The 7151-nt window shown below is 29.2% G+C and overlaps 1 long non-coding RNA gene across 1 annotated transcript; it reads left to right on the top strand.

The window, feature by feature from the left end:
- Window positions 1-4831: 4831 nt before the first annotated feature.
- Window positions 4832-6781, top strand: LOC108821505 (uncharacterized). Its single transcript, XR_001944577.2, has 3 exons — window positions 4832-6053; window positions 6168-6218; window positions 6324-6781. It is a non-coding gene; the product is annotated as an uncharacterized LOC108821505 (long non-coding RNA).
- Window positions 6782-7151: the final 370 nt, after the last annotated feature.

Below are 7151 nucleotides of genomic sequence, written 5' to 3'. Positions count from 1 at the left end.
AAAAATATATGTTTTGAGACTTTTCTTTGCATATTTATAAAAAATGATATTCTAAGCATATTATTTCTGGTGTTTCAAAAAACATAGTATTTTTTAATCAATGATCATTCTTGGAGAATTACTAAGTCAGTATAATGGAACTAGACATACATTTTATATAAACATATAAAATAATACAGCATCAAAATAACTTTATTGTAGCATGGTTATATAATATTTACTAAAAAGTTGTAAATGTAAATACATACCTAGTAGAAAGATTGTGACCAAAATGAAGCCAATAAGCGAAGTTTGAAAAGATATTTTCATCTTAAATAATGAACTAATTGTGTTTTAGAAATTAGAAAGACAGAGAACTATATTTATAGATGAATCAAATATTGAAATATATCTAATTTTAGCTATGTTTCTTTTAAAATTTCGATATAAAAGGATCTAGTTTGACCAATTCTTTTGACAATTTCTAGTTTTTTATTTATTTAATATATAAATAGTTTGACTCATTTAATTTTAAGTTTATAATACAAAGAGAATGAAGATTCAAATAGTTAACGACCATTTGTTCACAGAATGATTCTTACCTAATAATTTTCGAAAATAAATAACAAACCATCAGCAAACATTAGTGGGTCATGTCTTCCAAAAAAACGGTGCCTACAACTCACTAACCCGTGACCGTGTACACCCGTTGAACCAAAAGCTCATATAGAGCAGTGAGACCGGCCCAAAACACCTCTTCCAGAGAAACGCCACCAAGCACACTAGAGAGCCGGAGCCAAGCTAAAGCATATCCATTGCCTACCAATCCAAACAACTCCATAGCTAACCCGAAACCAAGAACCCGAAAGGATGGAGAGCTAACGACCGCCACCGCCAAGCCCCACATCTTTATTAGGTGAGGTGAGAGAAGCCTGAGGGCCACACCACCAGACCTGCACACAAACGGAGACAAGAACAACCACAACACCCCGGATCCAAAGATCGAACGGAGCGAGAGAATGCTCTAACCAAACGCGCGACCACCAGAGAGACGAGAGACCAAGTTTACCGACCATAGCTCCAGACTAACTCCCACGCGCCGTTATCAGTAGGACACTCAATAACCCGAGAGTGAACAGAAACAAGAAGCTCGCCACAAAGCTACTCGTCAGAGCCAACCACGAACCAAATCCCGGCTGAAAAACCGAGAGAACCGTCGCAGAGAAGACCCAACCGGCGTCACACACGCCATTACTCACCCGGGAGCACGCACCAAACAACACAAAACTGCCAGAACTCCAAGCACGAAACCGAAGGTCTAAACCATTGGTGAGACAGACGCCGTCCTCACGCGCCTAGAATCGCCGCCGGATACCCTAGATCTGAAATTCGGATTTCTGGATCTGAGTTGATGCAGAGCTCCCCCTGCCGCAGAGAAGAGAACACGAAGGAGAAGGACAGATGAACCACAAAAGAGGAGAGAGGAGGAGAAAAGAGGGGATCCGGCGACCGCGAATGGCGGAGCGGCCACCGGAAAGACAAGAAAGCTAGGTTAGGCGAAGACAAATTTCAAGTTTAATAAGTCTATGGTTTAATAAGTCTATGGTTCACACTTCAACCTTTTAGATAAGGTTGTTTCAGCATTTTCCTATATTCATGTATAAATTCTACACTGATGTATATTTTGTGTTGAAAAAAATAATGAATTCTAAAACACATAGGGCAAAATCTTACAGAAACCATCTTATATATTAAAACAGAAGTCATGACTTCTTTCATGTGTGATTTTTAATTTGGACCTCCTTAGAAAATTTATTAAATTTTACATAACTTAAGTATAATATATTTTAATATTTTTTATTTTATTTCAAATTAATAAATATCTTTAAGTAAATGTCTACCAAAATCTTTCAAGTATCTTTTAGAATCTTTTTAAAATATATTTTCGAAATAAATTAATTGAAATTTTAATTATCACAAAGTAATTAGAAACTAAATTTTAGTTTAGTTTTCATTGTAAGCAAAATTTAATAACTGTATAAAATACTTTTAAAAAATATTCTAAGGATAAGAACAATTTTAAATTGATTTAATTTTCAAAATCTTATTAAGAAATATTTTATTTTTAAAAAAAAAAAAATTCATTTCTATAATTCTAATTTAAAAATAAAAAATATCTTATTTATTTAGCACATAAATTATGAATTATTTCATATGTGATTATTTTTAATTTAGACCACTTAGAAGTCATACCTTTAAATGTTTTCACCATGTAACACAATTAATTTAAACATCTGTTCAAAGATGAAACATTTGATTTTTATTCATATCGTATATATAAGACTTTAGTCTACCGTTATTAACGTTTGTGTATTTTCCTGAGTTAAAACCAATTTGGTTTATTATTTAAACATATATACTAAAGTAGTTTAATTAATCACTATATACCAAATTCTCTATTATGTAGGTTCAACTAATTTAACTACCACATATATTTCAAATTTAGAAATAAAATAAAATTATGTAAATCAGTATTGTTACATAATAATGTTTTCAAAATAATTTTAAAAAAATACAAATTTATAAATTTTATAAGAATAATATTATAAGCCACACAAAATTATTATAAAATTAGATAATATATAGCACTAAATTGTATTTTATTGATATATTTTATTGCATAAACTAAAATATTTTAATATTAAAAAAACCTGCACGGTTGTGCGGATCAAAATCTAATGTCTTCTTAAATAACCATTTTCAAATCATTGTGGGGCCCACTAATTTATTAAAGTCGAATAATTGATTTATTCAATTAACACTAATTAGATTCTCACCCGCCCTTTGAAAGGGCGGGTATTTTTTTGTTTTAATTTTCTTGAGAAATTTAATTTTTATATTTGTGTTATTTTTTTTATTTATAATTGTGTTAAATATATTATATTAAAACATGATTATGACCTATATACTTTAACGGTTCTTAGAATGTTGTATCCGAATTAACAATTTTTTAAACATGTTTGAAAAATAATTTTAATATATTCTGTTAAATATATATATATATATATATATATATATATATGTGTGTGCGTATGTAAATGGGTTAATATGATCTTCACTAACCTTAAGTAAAATTACATTTAATAAATATTTTTTTAATCAAATAACCTATTTAAACCCATTAACTAAAACTTATAAAATATATTTTTATAAATAATACCTCCGTATATATATATATATATATATATATATATATATGTAAATGAGTTAGTATAATCTTCACTAACCTTTAGTAAAATCACATTTAATAAATATTTTTTATCGAATAGCCTATTTAAAATCCGTTAACTAAAACTCGTATAATATATTTTTATAAATAATACTTATATGGGTTAATATTGTTGTAAAAAGGGTTAATATGATCTTCACTAACCTTAATTAAAATCACATTTAATAAATACTAAATCTCGACCCGCACAACCGTGCGGGTGTTATTTTCATTTTTTACATATAACTATTTGGTTTGCATGACTAGTGATATATAACGGTTTTTTTTTACTAAATTAAAATTTCAAAATGTTATACAATTTTTAATTTTTAAAAATATTTTGTTTTTCATGTTTCATTTAAAAACTTTATACCTTATGGCCTATCATTTTATCATTTGTAAAATTGGAATATTATCATTATTTGTTTAAAATATTTATTTTAAAATTGTATATTTAGTCAAGAGTAACTGAAAATTACATAACTATTTTTGAGTTTGGAAGATTATATGACTTTTGAATCTTTTGGTTAATAAATTGATGCATTATTTTATAAAGGCAATATTTGAAATTTCTGAATTTTTTTCATATTTCCAAACAATATTGTTATAATAGTAAAAAAATATTTTTTGTTAAATTGAGTTGTTATTAATATTTTAATGAACATTAGAATTTCAAAGTTTTCTAATAGCATATTTTTAAATAGCACATAAATTAAAGGTTAGTTATTAAATTTATATTGTGTATATAGTTATTTTTTTTACTTATATTGCTGGGAGTTTCAAAATAAATAAAATAATAATATGTAATTTATGTTAAGAATTTTTTTTCTTTTTTAAAAAATATTACATTATTTTTCAAATTTTAACTCGTTTTAACAACCGGTGATATTTATTTATTTATTTATTTATTTAAGTGAAAAGAACTTTGAAAAGAAATTAGGTTGCTTACTAATATATATAATTTGCTATATTTTTTTTATATAGCATATCTAATATAATAAACTATAGACTATAATAAGTTTTATAAAATATAGCATATAAATTTATTTTAATTAACATTAATTTATAATAATATTATATTGCTAATCACGAAATTAGTTAATGTGTTATTTTATAAAAAAATATTTGAACTTTTTGATAAGATCTTGTTAGATTTTCTCAACAGATTTTCTATGAATATATGGAATGTTATAGTAAATCAATAATGATAAGATTAGAAAATAAATGTAACATGACTTTCTACGAATAGGTCCAACTTAAAAAATCACACATGAAACAAATTGTGACTTATGTTTTAATATATAAGATTTTTAATCGAATAACCTATTTAAAATCCGTTAACTAAAACTCGTATAATATTTTTTATAAATAATACTTCCATAATAATCTCAATTAAATAGTTTTTAATAATATTAAATTTACTTCCAAAAATGTACTTTATAGACTTTGGTTAAGACTAAGAGGGGTGTATTGAATCATGGATTTTAGTGTTTTGATTTTGTTTTAAAATCTACTCTTATTCAACTAATGATTTCTATTTTTTTTTTCAAATTCTATGTTATTGAATATGACATTTATTTAAAGTCACTACAAATCACTTGTAATCTACTGTTATTTAATTAACAATTTAAAAAAACTATATCAAATCCACTGTTATTCAAAGATAAACAATTTTGAAAAGAAAAAACTATGAAAGGGATTTAAAGCAAACCTTTTTGACTGAAAATAATAAAAATGTCTAACCATCTCTCTTACTACAGTTTTGACTGAAATAATAAAAAGGTCACTCTAGTACCCCGGAAGATACGCTTTCAAAGGCTATCACCCTAGCGAGGGAATGGTGTGCAAAAGACAAGCCACCCATCTCCAAACCGTCTTGTGTTGAGATTTCTCTGCAACCACCACCATTTACAGTGACAATCAGGTCCGATGCTGCGTGGTCTCCACAGGGAACGGCTGCTGGATTGGGATGTTTCGTCATAACACCGGCAGGGACAAGAACGCATAGCAAAAGCCTGACGCATGTCAACTCGGTGTTACTAGCAGAAGGACTTGCTTTGCTGGAAGCAGTCAAACTAGGAGTGCAGCAGGAGCTAAGAATGGTTTGTTTTGAGTCGGATTCTTCTCAACTTATAACAGCGATCAACGCGAGAGGATGCTTGCCTGAGCTATATGGAGTGATGGAAGATATTTTCTCCTTTCTTTCTCTTTTCGAGTTTGTTTCTTTTAGCTGGATTCCCCGTGAGAGAAATCTCCAAGCAGATAGGCTTGCCAAGGCAGCCTTAAATGTATGTGCACCCCAAGTGGTTGAAGGAGTAGTTATTGCTCCCAACTAAACTTTGAATTGCAATGAATGAAGTTGTGTTTCAAAAAAAAAGAGAAATCACACCTTTGTACCTGGTATTTTAGAAAGACCCAAAATCAACATTAAAAAGTTGACGGAAGGAAAAGACAATCCATATCTCGAGCACTACGGGAAGATGAAGCTCACATCTTTGTACCTGTTACTCAACCACCTTCTCTCAAAAACTAGCATCTACACCAGAAATTTCTCCCTACACCTCACTGTTGACTCGAATCTGATTCGACTACCTCTCCGAACCCTTTCGCCCACAAGCACAGCGGTGACAATCTGCCGCCTTTGTCAAATCCGTATCAGGATTCTCAATATCATACGTTGAGATTCAGAGGAAGGTGTTGCAGGTTTAGCTAAGATGACGACAGTAGATGTCATACAGCTGCTGATTCAATCATAGAAGCTTTAGAGGCAGTAGACAATGAAAAGAACTGTGTTGCTGAATTTGAGGTAAGAGTTGTGACTTGTGAGCTTTGCATATTTACATATGTATGAAAATATATGTACGTCTCCCATTTCTTCTCAGCAACAGTAGTAAATTATTGTTTGCTCTCTGTTTACTAGGTATGCAAAAATACAATCGGTTTCAATTTGGTTGCTATGGATCATCTAAAGGTAAACTAACTATTCGTTTGTCTCATCATGGTGTGATTTGCAACACTGGAAAAGAAAAAGAAAAAAAACATTGAACTTGTGGTCTCTTGTTCTTATTTGTCACAGTAAAAGATGGCATCAATCAAATTCTGATGCTCCTTTCAGAGATGCTAAAGCGAAGCTAATGGAGATAAGATCACAGCAAGCTAAACGCACGGAGGCCCGTTTGGATACGAAAACAGAGAGGAAAAGAAAGAAGAAACAAAAGAAATTAGAGGATGGCCATGGACTCATGCTTGGGCCTGATGATTCTCCTTTCTTACATTTTCTTCTGTAATGTGAAAGAGTTAAAAGTTAAAATCCAAAATTTTGCTATATGAAAAAGTTATGATTACTGGATTCTTACTTCACGTTTTTTTTAATAATCGGAGTTTGAAGAGTACTCTGAAAATTAAGATCTAATGATCTAGAGTACTCTGAGATTTCATCCAAATCTTTTTTTCCTTTTCTAAATCTCACCTATATAAATGAGATTTAGTCCAAATCTCTTCAAACTCCAATATTTCTCAAATCCACTCAGATCTGTAAAATCCACAATTCAATACATCCCCCTAAATTTTCTGTATCTTAAATGATTTTGTTAAATAATTAAATTTTGTATTTAGAATATGCTCATATATGTTTAGTTTCAGATTGAAGCATGCTATTGATTTTGACGAAATACTACGTGGGAGTTATTGGTTCTAGTATTTTAATGTATTTAGATTTTTTTTTTTAGATTTTGAAATTTTTGATAAATCCATTGATTTTAAAATCAAACAATTAGATTTCAGAATCAATAAAATAGATTTCAAAATCACAATAGTTAGATTATTATAAATCAGTCAAATGGATTTATAATAAGTTTATAACAAAACAAAATATAAAAAACTTACAACACATGTTTTATCATAT

Source organism: Raphanus sativus, chromosome 8 (genome assembly GCF_000801105.2).
Source record: "Raphanus sativus cultivar WK10039 chromosome 8, ASM80110v3, whole genome shotgun sequence".
NCBI classification, from domain to species: domain Eukaryota; kingdom Viridiplantae; phylum Streptophyta; class Magnoliopsida; order Brassicales; family Brassicaceae; genus Raphanus; species Raphanus sativus.
Note: the sequence above shows the minus strand (reverse complement) of the source record. Positions and strands in the feature narration are given on the sequence as shown.